The sequence below is a fragment of the Desmodus rotundus genome, chromosome 1, assembly GCF_022682495.2.
Source record: "Desmodus rotundus isolate HL8 chromosome 1, HLdesRot8A.1, whole genome shotgun sequence".
NCBI lineage: Eukaryota > Metazoa > Chordata > Mammalia > Chiroptera > Phyllostomidae > Desmodus > Desmodus rotundus.
Genome location: NC_071387.1, coordinates 29692337 through 29706263, shown reverse-complemented (window position 1 = coordinate 29706263; position 13927 = coordinate 29692337). Strand labels below are relative to the sequence as shown.

General features: G+C 54.5%; 1 protein-coding gene across 1 annotated transcript in view; it reads right to left on the bottom strand.

Moving 5' to 3' along the window:
• SHB (SH2 domain containing adaptor protein B) overlaps nt 1-13927 on the bottom strand; it is a 124512-nt gene that overhangs the window by 86770 nt on the left and 23815 nt on the right. The gene's annotated exons all lie outside the window — the stretch shown is intronic.

The following is a 13927-nucleotide window of genomic DNA, read 5'->3' as shown; positions in this document are numbered from 1 at the left end:
CCTCTCTGGAAAGTGAGGAGGTGGCACCCCAGGAGGTCCTGGGTCCTTTCCAGGCCCATGACTTCTGTCTGCTCTACTCCAAAGCAAACTGCATAGGAACAATGCCATTAAGACTGTGCATTACTTTTCTGAACAGTTTGGGAAGGGAGGGGGCACAGATCTCTGTGAATCTAATGATGGATGAAGGTGTGTTTCCCTCCATCACCTTTGCATATACCTGCAAAGTGCTGGGCACATTTCAGAGAGGTCAGGAGCCCCAGGTTGAGGCCAAGCCCCCTTACATTTGAGCCACCTTAAACACTCAGTTAAGACTAGATGCACTCTTTGCCTTCGTGAGGCGGGGGTGCTGACTCTGTTGTAATTCAACACACATTATTCACCTGGCTGAAAACACAGGAAGACGTGTGACCGGCCTGTCATTAGGCTGGGGTGGCGGGACTACGACTGTGGGAAGGACAGTCAGTTTGCTGTGTCTTGGCTTGCCAGCTTGAAACCCAGCAGCTACAGCCCTCCCGAGCAGAGCCAACCTGGCCCTCTCCCTCCCTCCCTCTGGGGATCAGGAGGGCTCCTTGAAGCAAACGGGGTGCAGGGCAGGAGGTGGCGGCAGCAGCCAGAAGGCTCCATGCCTCTGTCCCCCATCTGGGGGCTGGGCAGGCTGGAGTCCTGGTTCTCCTTTGGGACCCACCATGACACAGGCCCTGGCAGGCCTGATGGCCCTTCAACGGAGACTCTGTTGCCGTGCCAACCAAGATATGGCATTAATGAAAACAGGGATTGGGGGTCTTGAAGGGTTCCAGATGACCGGGGGGCTGTCCGGCAACTCTACAGACACAAGCTCAGAAGTCAGGGAGGACATCTGACAGCCAATAAAGGGACACGCTCCCTGGGAACTGGAGCTCCTGCTGTTCAGGTGTCCAGCAAAGGCTCTAAGGTAGGCACCAGCTTTGGGTGCAGGTCAGCCTACTCCTACCAGCCGCCTGTGCTCCGTGGTTTCTCAGCAGTTTCAGTGGCCCTAGAGCAGCACCCCGGTTTCAAGGAGTGCCGGGTGGGGGTTTGCAGAAACCCCAGCGTGGTCGAGACAGGCAATGTTTCTGAGGCCCCAAGGCTGGCTGGTGGCAAATACACAGAAAGGCAGGTGGCACTGCAGATGGGACCCCTCCGAGCAGGGAGAACCCAGACAAGCTGAGCTCTGGAGTGGAGCTGGTGCTACTGCAGCCTCGCTGGGTCACTCCAGGCAACCTGCTCCATCTCTTTGAGCCTCAGCAATTCATCCGTGCAAACAGGCACAACCGTTTGCCATCTCAGCTTCCCACGAACCGGTGTGAGGAGCAAATAACGAGGAGTAGTTCATAAAGAAACGGCTCTGGTGGCACCTGCTGGGTGCTAGGGGTCGAGCTAAGTACTGGGGTCTCTCTCTGCCCACTGAAAACCTACTGGGGAAGACAGAACAGAGGACTGAGAAGAAGCAGCGGTCGGGCCCCGGCGGTCACACAGAGAGAACTGGCCGCAGTCAGGCAGGACAAAGCAGTTGAATCCATCCACCACAGAAATAAGGGTGTTTATGAGCGATCGTTCCCCCCTTTTATGTTTTGGGTGCATCCTAGTCAGGACAACTGGCTAAGAAGTAGAGAACCTCTCGGGATCCTCAGAGCCACCCCGCCTGTGTGCTGGGCAGCAGCTGGGTGCTCCTGGTCTAGGGCCTGTGTCCAGGGCTCCAAGGGGTCCACAGAACCAGCTGTAACTGTGTTTGGGGACACCTCATGCCAACATTCAAGCACCACCCCCCCGCCCCCAGCCTCGCCTGTCTCTGTCCCGGGCTTTGACCATCTTAGACCACCCCCCTCCACCCCCCTGACAGGCGTGCCAATAAATCATTTCTGACATGGTAAGGAAGTTAATCTGGGGAAGATTAATTAGCCACATTCACACATTCAGCGGCAATTCCTGGAAATCACATGGTGGGGAGGGCACTTTCCCACGGCAACCGAGGACTGGTCGGCAATCTGAGGTCTGGAGGTCTGGCTCGCCCACGCGCAGTCACCTCAAAGTTCTGAGTCCCTCTTTCATTCAGGGAGGTCAAGTGCTCTGCCCTCAAACCCCCTGTGGCGGGGAGCTCACGACATCATAATTCTGTCACTGGGGACAGTCGTTCCTATTAAAGCGGCCCTCCTCCGGCCGCCGCCAGCCCCTTCTTTGTGCAGACCTCGGGCACTCTGTTGTAAATACTCCTTCGCACACCAGCCAGGGACCCACCCTACGTGTCAGGAGATGAGGGGTGTTTCAAGTGGTCTCCACTGGTCTTTCCAGTCCTCCCCCCCAGCCCCCCCACCGCATGGCCACAGCTGCCTGCCTCGACACCTGCAGGCTGCAACTTGTTAGGAAAAATGCATTCCAAATTACAGCCTCTGTCAGCTCTCCTCAGGCCCTCCTCCCTGCTCCCCCCGCCCCCCCCACCCAATCCCCGCTTCACTCACTCACCCCCCACTCTCCTTCAGTTTAGCTACAGAGACTACTATGGGTCGTGGGTGGGAGGCCGCTGGGGTGGAGCCTGGCCCTGTGTTTACTGTGAAACCTCACTATTAGGTAGTAGGGACTAGCTTTTCAGCATCTCTCAAGCAATGAGAGGTTCTATTTTGAACCCCAAATAGCTCAATCCTAGGATTTCTCACCTGCGTTCAGCTAGGGCCCGCAGACAGAGGGTTCGGTGCATCCCCCCTGAGGACAGAAGCACCCTAGGGTCTGCAGAGTGATCATATGTGAGGCCAGAGCTGAAAGGGCCCCGGGAGATGGTCGGAACTGGTACAGTTCAAACTTCCATGTGGGCAGTTTGTGCCAAGGAACTCTCAACGTGCACCACTATCCGCAGTCTGAAAAGTGTGAATCCACTGAGGAGCAGGAGGCCCGAGGGGAGGGTGAGGAACAGGTAACCAATGTTCCCTAACCCCCAGGTCCACCCTGTGTCTGCAATACCTCCATGGCTATCTAGTTTTCCTCTTCAAGTCACTCCAAAAATCTTCAGGGTGTATCCACCACAGTCACCGCCCTGGGAGACGCTCCCTAGCACCTCGTGCAAGGACCACCACCCATCCCTGCAGACAGCTCCCTGTGGGAGGCAGCCCCAGCCCAGGCTTGGTCCACTTGAGTCACCTCCTGAGCCTCTGTCTGTCCTCCCTGAGTTCTGGCTCAGCACTGCCCAACCCTCCTGCAAACTCCATCAACCTCACTCACCTTTCCGCAGTTCTTTCTTCCCAAGCTCCCTGCTCAAGGGGGGACAAGTCCTCCTCGTAGCAAACACTCTCATACCAGCCCCAGGGTCAAGAAGGGTGTGGTCAGGATTTCCTTCTATCCCTGGCAGGGCACTCAGGGCTAGAAGGGTTGGAGAAGCATCATCAGGAGCAGGGACACAGGATGGCTCTGGAAGTCATTTGCCAATCTGTGCCCCGACCTCCTTGTCTACAAAATGACAATGGAATGAGGACTATGTGAGCCAATATACATGATGTGCCTAGAACGGGCCCAGGCACCCAGCAAACACTCAAGAAATATCAGGCATAATTATCTCAATGCGTGACCCAGCCCGGAGTACCTCCTGTCTTATGGAGGAGGAAACTGAGGACTGGAGAGGGCGCCTGGATAGAATTAGCAGGGGGACAAAACCAGACTCCCATGAAATCCCAACCACAGGAGAACCTAAGTCATTTGGTGAGCTATATATTTATAGCCGGCTTGCTTCCAAAATGGGTTTAGACAGCTGTATGCAAGCCTTCTTTCCGGCCCTGCCGCTGCTCCTCCCCGGAAGGGACGGGGAAGGGCCGTAGGGCTTTCTCACGGTACCAGGAGGCTCTGAGCATTAAGGGCAGCTTCGGTAGTGTACTCACAGGAAAGGTATGTGAAAGAAAACGGCAGAGCCTAGAAGCCCAGGGCCTTCCCTGAGAGCTGTGGTGCCTTTAATAACGGGGCATCTGTGCCCCACAAGGGGCCCAGGAATGAGCAGGCGTGACGGAGAAAGGGGGCTGCTCCAGCCATTTGCTGCATGCTCAGAGCTGGGACTAGCTAGGGAAGGCGCTCGGGCCTGGTGCGGCCCATGTGACCTGGGCCGGTGCCCTTGTTTCATCAGTGACAGTGGCACAGGACCCGGACTAAGTGAAGGGTCATTTCTCTCCGAATGGGGCCCCCACCAGGATGGTTTGTGTGCATTTCCTACACAGAAGCTGCCTTTGCACCGAGGACAGTCAGCCTCGGCCATACTTACCACCACGGTGTCTGAGGGTTCCCAGTGATGTTCAGCTTAACAGAGGGGGGCTTGCTGAATGGCTACTCACTTTCTAAAAGAGTGCCATCTCCTCAAACCCTCCAGAGACCAAGCTGGAGGAGCTCTCTCTCGTGTGTAGTCCTCCAGGCGAAGAAACTGTCCCTGAGCCCCAAAGCACTTTTTCTCCTAGGTACTGGGCACCTTCTGATATATAGGAAAGTGATTGGAGACAGAGCTTTGCAATGTCACACCTGTCTGTAATGGTGGCTTGTTAATCGTATAAACCCCACCCTTACAGAGTGTCAGGCAGTGAGCCCTGAGCCACGATGCAGCCGCAAACAAAGGCAGGCCTGCTCCTCTGCCCTCGTGGGCTTCCAGTCCCCTGGGGAAGCACAGCGGTCACCCAGCTGTCGGGTGCCAAGCAGAAGAGTGAGGGCGCAGGTAAGGTCCCTTCACCCGCTGCCCTGCGTCGCAGTCATGGGAATTACCCAAGGACACTAGGGGCACACTAGGACACATTGGCTCCACTAGGAAGCCAATGAAGGAGGTTACAGAATCTTTGCTGATTTAAAAAATAAAATTATTCTCTGCACCTCGGTGCCTGAACAAAAGATAGGTTTTAAAACAGTACTTACAGACTTCTATTTTTCTAAAACATACCACACACATACACAAAAGAAAGAAATGTGTTTATGTGCACAGAAAAAGGACTGCAAGGAGCGCAGAATGACACAGCACACATCCAGAAGTTTCCATGGAGCTTGAGGCCCAAATGCTATTCCCCTCTCTTCTGCAGCTGGGCACTGTTCGCTAAGCCATACTCCCTGCCAGGACCTCAGTTTCCCCATCTGAAATACGGGAAGGGTAGAGTGGGCCTCCCACAAAAGAGGAGGGGCAACGACACAGGACCACAACACTAAACGAAACCCAACTACCATCTTTCCTCGCCGACATTTTCTGAAGGAAAGAACAGTAACGTGAAACGTTAAACAGGAAACAGAACAAAGCACTGTCCTTTTAAAGTGAATGGATTCAGTTTCATAAAACCTCCCTAGCTTTTCATTCTTCTAATTCCGCCGGGAGATCACTATGCTTTCGAAGCACTGGACCACATGGGAATTTCAACGGTCCGGTGTGCATCCACCGTGGAAGGGCGCCGGCTCTTCCTGCCCCTCTCTCCTCTGGGGTTCCCCCCACTCTAAGGGCACATTCTCCACCACTACTGAGTGTCTGTCTCTATGAAACACCAACATAGCTCCTGACAGTAGCCTCATGAATCAGGCATGAACTGGCCCTAATTTATTAATGCACATTGTAAAATTCCCTTCCAAACAGAAGGTCATAAATCACCCGCCACCGGAAACGTTCTATCTTTACAGGGAGGCCAAGGTATCTTGAACTAAATGCCAGAGGTACCATTCTCAAAAGAGCAAACTTTGACCCACTGCTGCTGTGGTAATCAAGCGATCGGGGAGGCCCACCCCTTGCCGATAACATGGCTGTCACCAGGCATCACCAACCCCCCAGCCACTTCTTCCCTTCACACTTCCCTGCCCAGACCTGAAGCCATGTGTGACTCACAGGGACTGACTCCTGGAGACGAGGGTCTTCTGGTACTAGGATCTGAGATCCTTAGGCCAGACCCTCCAGGAGCCCAAGCGTGCTAGAAGACTAGAGCTGGCCAGAGGTTCAGAGGTGATGCAGAGGATGGAGGAAGCGTGCTGGGCACTTGACTGTGTGCTTGTATACAGATCATCTTAGTTCGTTCATCTTCCTAATGACATCATTTTCAGATGAGAAAATCAAAGCTAAGAGAGGTTTAGTAGCTTCCCCAAGGCCTCAGAGCACACAGGCGGTGCAGGTTTCGACCCTGACCCGCCTGGCTCCAAAACTTTGGCTCCATGCCACCCGTGGCCTGTTGCATGAGTTTGATACCCCGAGTCCCTTCCTGACAGCAGGAGGAAATCTCAGTCTAAAGGGAGGTTTGAAAGGAAGAAGCTACGGCTCTGCCAATTTGGCTCAGATGTGCCAACCCCAGGCAAGGGCCATCCCTGACACTCCCTAAGTCAGCTGGGTGTTGGAAGTCTCCCTTCCTTTTCCCGTGACAGCCGCCCTCTGACTGGAACACACCTGCAACCTGCCCAGGCCACACCTGGGGAAGCAGCCACTTCCGCCCACAGCCTTTGCCCTGCGCTCAGCTTTCAGCAGTTACCTCCCTTCATCCCCTCCTGCCTCATCCTTCCTGCCTGGCAGACCCCACCTCCTCCTACTCCCCACAGCGCACCACCACAGACAGCACGCAGGCTGTGTCCTTACATTAAAGGCAAGGTTCACAGCAGCCAGGAGGCAGTGCAGAGGCCCGGGCAGGGGGGCCCCCTCCCTACATCCCTGAACCTTCGCACATGGAAACATCACTCAGCACAGCAGGAGAATGAGAGCTGAAAGATGAACCTGAACCTTGACCCTTGCTTCATTAACAAGAGTTAATGCTTGGACACTGCCAGCATGCACTTAGTTATTATTATTTTCAAAGTTGACTGTAAAGTCAGTCTCATTTTTCTCATTGTAAAGTGGGAGGGAATCCTATGGAAGTATTGGTTCATTTTTCACCTTGTTAGGGTAAGCCCAGCTGCGTTAAAAAAACAAACACACAGTGTGGACCAGAGAACTGGAGATGTTCTGTCTGCGAAAGAGGCGGCCCTGGGGTCAGAGGGCCAGCCTCCACCCTATGGACCGTCCAGCCCAGAGGTGGTGGTGATGCCTGAGAGGGGGCCCAGGAATAACTCAAACCAGTGTTTTCCTGAGATAAAAGTGGGCACCTCCTCACCTCTATGGGTATCCCATCATGCTCATTTCTTGGGGGTAACAGGTGATTTGGGCCACCTGCCTGGGGCAAGGGAGGTCCTTTCAACCCACAGACCCCAGCCGAATGCACTCCGGAGACCTTTAAAGCACTGCGCCAGCTGACCGCCATTTAGGGAAGGCCTGGAATGGGTCCACCTCAGCGGTCCGGCTGCCCTTCCCCTCTCCCTGCATTTCTGTCATGCCCCTGCTGTGATCTGTGGGCAACAGGTCTAGACAGAGGGTCCTAAACTCCCCCACCCATCCTGGGCCCCCTAAGTGGCGTCCTGGGCCTACAGACCGGCTTGGGCAGGCTGTACAGCCCCAGTACCTTCTCTGCGGCCCCAGCACCTTCTCTGCGGCCCAAGCCCTTGGAGTCTGCTTGGGGAGGAAGGCAGGGAGGCTTACTCAAAGGCTGCCCACAGCCTTTTCCACCTTAGAAATCTCTGCTGTAATATACTGACACCCTCCCCAGGACTGCCTCCTGGATTTAAGAAGGGGAGAGGTGGCTTGGGTTTTAAAGGGAAAATTAGATTCCCATTCATGAACTCCCCACACCAAGGGCACATAACAGGTAAAACTGGTTCCGCCATTGATTAATGAGCTGGGATAATAATAGGGCTCACCCTTCATCATTAAAAACATTAACCTCGTTCCTGGTCCAGTGATGTCATACACCCAGGGCCCATGAAGCTCTCCTACAACCGTACTTCTCCTCTGCCAGGTGAGGGGACTAGATATGGGCCTCTCCCCCTGGGGACAAGCCAGGAAGGGACACAGACATTTGGCAAGACCAATGATCCTCCGCAGAGCCAGCTGCAGGTGGGCAGATGGGAGAAATGATGCCATAACTTGCCACAGGTACGCAGGAAGTCACATGTCTCAGCTGCCTGGGACCTTCATTAAAGTGGAGCTATGCTCCCGTGGTCTAAGGTAGCTTCCCAAAAGCCAATCTGCCCGCTGGCTGTGTTGACAATGGTATGACCTTAGGACCTCCCCCGCCAGGAAGGAGCCTGTCTCGTTCCAATCTGTACAAATCTGAGGGTCAGTGGGGACCCACGTTCCGCTCTGGGCCCTGCACTTTAATTAAGAGCTGCCACCAGGATGACAAGGAGCCTGGACTCCATGTCTCAGAGCTTAATTAAAGAGATCAAGGAGTTTGTATGTTCTAGAGAAGATTCAGGGGGTGTGTGTGGTGCAGGATAGGTGGTTAATCCCTGGAACAGGATGCAGACACGCTGGGTAAGAGAGACAGAAGGAGGACTAACGGGTGAGGTTATGAAAAGATTGCAACTGAACTTCGGAAAGAATGTTTGATCAGACAGAGCTGTTCAAAATAGAGCAGGGTGGTTTGGGAGGCAGTGAGCTCCCAGCCACGGGGAGGTTTGTGCAGAACCTGGGTGAACACTCGGCCAGCGGAAGGACCCAGACTAAGGCTCTCTGCCATTAGAAACCCGATGCTCCTCCTGGGATCTTTATGGTACCCAGAGCAGGGGCCTGAGGGCAGGGATCCAGTGTAGAGGGAGTTGGTCCAGCCTTATAAAGGTACATCCCTCTCTCTCTCCCACAAGAAGCTCTAAGCCTTCCCGGCTTTGGGGCCCAAAGGGTGCTGCTCTGTAGCACCCCTAGCTCAAAAGCATGTGAGGGTAGGGGGCTAGCCATGCCTGCCCTCAGAGAGGGTGAAGATGAGACAGAAGAAGGTAGGTGTGAGCTCAGCATCTCCAGATGGTGCCGGGGTGGTATCTAGGCCACTGGGGGAAGGTGTGTGTGTGTGGGTGTGTGTGTGTGTGTGTGTGTGTGTGTGTGTGTGTGTGTGTGTGTGTGTGTATCTCAGCCTAAGCTAAGATGGGCCCTCTTTCCTTAACAGCATCTGATAGGTTGGGTGCTGTGGGAGAAGCACAGAATCAAACCCCAAACTCTTGAGTTCTGGAATTCAGCAGTGCCCATGATGGGCCGGGTCCTGAGGGCAGAAGGACAGATGGAGCTCGATGTCTGGGCTAAAGGAGGAGAGAGTCTAATGAGGGAGGTCAGCAAATTTATTCTGTAAAGAGCCAAATAGTGAGTATTTTGTTTGTAGGCCATACAGTCTCTGTGGCAACCACTCAACTGCCACTGTAGGACAATGAGAAAGCAGCCACACACATACTGCTCAATGAATGGGCATGGCTGTGTGCCAATAAAAATTTACAAAAATAGGCAGCAGCTGGATTTGGCCCAAAGGCTCTGGTGTGCCCACCCCTGGTCTAGTCCAGTAGTTCACAATAGGCTGCACATTGGGATCGCCTGAGGAGCTTTCACAAAGCACCAATGCCTGAGCTCCACCCAAAATTCCAGTTTAAGTGGTCCCAGTTGGGGCCTGGGATTAGTGATTTCTAAAGGCTCTCCCAGGTGACTGCACTGGGCAGCCAAGACTGTGAATCACTGGTCTCTACCAGAAAAGAAGCACGTGTAATCCCACTATTATCTTGCAATAATCCACAAGGTTGCACAAACCCAGCCCAGGGAAGTGACTAGCTCAAGGTCATACAATGAATCAAGAGGAAAGGAATCTCAGCCCATGGACTTCACTCTGCACCTCAGCAGACACAGATGGGCCCATGTGCTCATCACACAGTGTGGGATACAGGTGCCTTCTAGCCCCTGCCCCAGGAAGCTCAGGAGGTGAGGACCCTGGAGAAATAAACGCCAACCACATTCTCTCCAGCTACTCTAACATGCAGGAACCGGCCCTCTCCCCAGACCGAACCTCAGTGACCTCAAACTAACACGGGACCAGAATACCCAAAACATCTGCCTTTCTTTTGAGAAACAGCATTTTAAGCAAATTTGAAACAGTTTATTAGCATCTGGGAGGAACAAAAGGACTGTAAAAACTGTATTTCCTCAGCCCTAACAAGCGCAGCCACAGGAAACTCTTTACCAATGACACCACTAAGGACCTGCCAAAACGTGCTGCCTGCTCGGAGCTCTGCCCATGCAGGACTTGAACACAAGGAACCAACCACCAGAGCCCTGGGGAATGTTGCAAGAGCTTGGCTGAGCCTGGATGGCCACTGGCAGCAATGATCTCAACATCTACAGAGCAACGGGGCAAATCCAGGCATCACTGGCCTTGTAGGAGTTCTGCGTGTGGCCAGAGAGCCTCTGAGCTCCAGACTTGCCCTCCTCTCCACTGAGCCACAGAGAGAGTCGGGGGCTGGAGAGCAAGGGTGGGACGAGCAGAGTGATGATACAATAAATAACAACCGGCAGCTACCAGGGCCTGTGTGCAGGTCTCTCAATGCTCCCGACAACCCTATGGAGTAGACTCTTCCACTGCCCCCTTCCACAGACGAGGAAACTATGCGCACGACGGCTAGGTAACTTGCCCAAGGTCACGGAGGCAGTGAGTTACAAAGTCAGGATTCCAACTCCACTGCTCTGTCCCAGATTCTAGCTCTTAATGTCATACTCAAAGGGCTTTAAAGTGACTCTGCTGAAGCAAATACTCCCTGCAGAGATGGTGAGACAGACCCAGCAAGAGTAAGGGGCTGGTGTGGGGCCACACACAGGGGGCTGGGGCGAAACCAAGCCTGTGTGCCACCCAGGGAGAGCCCTCTCTTCTCACGGAGAAGGGTCCTGCCGGCTCCTACGGCACGTAACAGAGAGCACACAGGGTGCTGTGGGCCTGCTGAGCTGAGAAAGGGCCAGCTCACATCACGGGGCTCTGGCCAGGTAGGAGAACCCTTGTCCTTCAGGGACCTCCTGTGCCACCTCCCTGCTAGAGACGGCTGTTCTCCATGCCGTCCCCTCCCAACTCCCCCACACTCACATGCAGGGGTCGCCAGCCCATAGCTTCCACCCCAGTCCGGTCATTGCCGCCCCGTGCGCACATCCAAGTTCTACATAGTCTGCAGGGCATGGCGATCGACAACATGAGCTCCTGTGTTAGATTGGAGTTCAAATTCTGACTGTGTCCCCTTGGGAGCCTTACTCAACCTCTCTGGGTCTCGGTGTCTTCATCTGTAAAGTGAGGATGTTAACAGAGCCCGCCTCAGTGCCTGGCAACAGTAGGGACTCCAGAGTATTATCATCATCACTGGTGCGGACCCCACGGACTGTCCTTTGATACCCTCGCCCAGCTAGCAGCGGGCTCTCCCGCCTCTGAGCTCTGCTGTTGTGTCTGTGCCTCCCCTCGGCCGCCCCGGGCTGCTCTGGGCCAGGCCCCACGCTGGGCTGCGCGACCCAGGGGAGAACAAGGCACTACTGCAGTCTGGCCTGGGTTCCCAGGCTAGTCGGGGGGACAGACACCCGCTCACAAATAGCTGCGAGGGGCTAAGTGACATTTTACATCCTGTCATACTCTAACAAGATTTTTTTTAATCTGGCTGTGTTCCCACTGACAAAAGGCAGTTTTGCTAACTCCAGACAAGTTGTATAAGAGGGGATTTTTTTTTTGTTTTTTGTTTTAAATCAGGTCAAACCACATTTGGCTTCCAGAATTTCCTCCCTCCCTTACTTTACAGTCTGGGTTTGCTGTCCAGCTCCTGCCCTCCCCCGTCCCGCCCCCACACGGGTACCCATGCATTCCGTGTATGCCAGAGCCCAGCAGTCACCAGTGGGCACACAGGCACTGGGCTTGAAGGGCCCTCCAGACTGAGGAGTGCCACAAGGCGGGTTTCGTTCTATCACAAAGCAATGGCCCTGGGAGCCCCGGGAAGCAACAGTCTTCGTGCGTGTGCTACGCTTCGCAGTTTGTGAAGCCCTTCCAAGTCGGGGCCACTTGCTCCTCCCACACACCCGTGAAGTTGTCATGCCATCTTCACCAACACCTCCTAAACTAGGGGCTCCAGAGCAGGAACTGGGTCCACTCATCTTTCTGTGAGTGCCTGTGTCTAACGCCGGGCCTGGCACACAGTAAGGTGCTTAGGAAGTGAAAAAGGAGTTTCACAAGTGAGAAAATTGGCTCAGACAGGTTAAGAAACTTGCCGGTGATCACACAACAAGTGCAAACAGCAGGCCCACCTGGGGACAAGAAGCTGTGGCTGCCCACCAGGAGGTGAAAGAGTGGGAAAGGCAGAGCAACCCCAGGGAGGGAGCGTCTGACCAAGAGAGGACAGGCACAGGGAGCAGGCTGGAGAGGGGCCAGAGGAAGTGAGGCGACAGAAGCTCCCGGGACAGAGTGGCAGCTGTGAAGAAATGTTTCTGAACTCCTGAAGCTTATCGGGCCAGGCTGGCAGGAGGGTGCGTCAGCCCAGGACCACATGGCACAGGGAAGGGGTAGCTACAGAGCACTTTCTTCCCTTGAATAAACGTGGCTAATTTGTTGTTCGAATGGAGAAAAGCACTCTTGGGATGGCGTGCTCTGAGAAATGCTGTTGTCAGGCCTTGATGCCTCCAATAGCTGCCCCCAACTGGGTAACTGGAATCTAAAGAAAAAAACAATTGAGCCCTATTCTAATTTTATATTGTATCTAAATCAGAAGAAATTGGGCAAAATGGGTTTACAAACAAGCACACTTTGAAGAAGCCCACGAGGAAGCCTGTTGATTATAGCACGGGGATTTCCCTGCCGCTGGCTGGCCTGCGCGAACCACTGCAGACCCAAAGAGGGGGGCGTGGCCCTGGGGCCGGGGGCGCCGTCCCATTTTGCAGCGCAGGACTGTGTGAGTAAATGGATTCCATGATTCTTGGCCCAAGTACTCTGACTTTACAGCCCTCCGCCCCTCCCCACCCATGCCCACCCCTACCTACAGAGCAGAGGTCACAAAGCTGCAGGTCCCCTTGTAACCCTACTTCCCGTAGATGCCCGTCTGGCTTTCGGAACAATCTCTTTAACTTCACCGCACAAGCCACAGTTGTCCAGAAACAGCTCTGACGTAAGAAATGCCCCAGGGAAGCTCAGCTGTCTCCAGAGGCCAAGGCACCCCTGGCCCGGGGCCTGCCATCAACCACAGGCCTTGGCGAGGGCTCTGCCCTGTCAGACTTGGATGTGACGGGCCAAGCCCTCTCCAGGGTGGCTCTCAGCTGAAGAAAGAGGGAAGAGGAGGAGGAATTCTGCCAGGGGACTCTTGACAGGAGTCTGGCAGCCAGGGCCTGCTCTCCACAAATCCCTGGGCCACAGTTCTGTTTTGAGCCAGAATCGTTGGTTCAGGTTCTGAGGCCACATTCTAGAGCCGCAGCTCAGACAGGAGTGTTGATAGCAGCCTGATTCTTGAAGTGTGATTGTTCACAGAGGACAAGACTTGTCATCTGTCCTCAGAAACTGGCAAACCACCCCCACAGCTCTTACCACTGAAATCAGGTGGCCTCTTCAGACAGACATTAGCACCTATGCGGTGTGAGGTGGAGGAGGGGATGCACAGAGGGGACAGGACCAGCCCACGGGCTCCGGCCACTCTGCTAAAGGAGATGAGACCATTACGCTGCACACCAGTGAGAGTGGGCAGGCGGGCAGCCCTCCTGGAGGAGGTGGTGCATCTCCCCTGGGCCCAGGGGGGAGCTACTGCACTTGAGGTGAGAGGATCGGCGGTAAGGCATCTGGAGGAGGGTATGGAAGGGGGGGGCAGGGAAGAGACTAGGGTACAGGTTTGGAGGGCTGGTGTGGCAGGTGTACAGCAGAGACGTGCAGAAGTGAAATTCGGGGGTGGATTTTGCTTTGGGGATTTACCCTGAACAGAGAGAGAATGTGTCAGCACTGGGAAACAGACACAGCGTGTACTCAGCGAGGAGAGGAGTGACGAGGGTGGGACGGGAATGCAGCCATTCTGGGGAAAGGTGACAGGGTTGATGTAGAAAAGACATCTGCCCCAGAGATGTTTGGAGGCAATTTAATTTCCTGAGGACCTGCTGGTA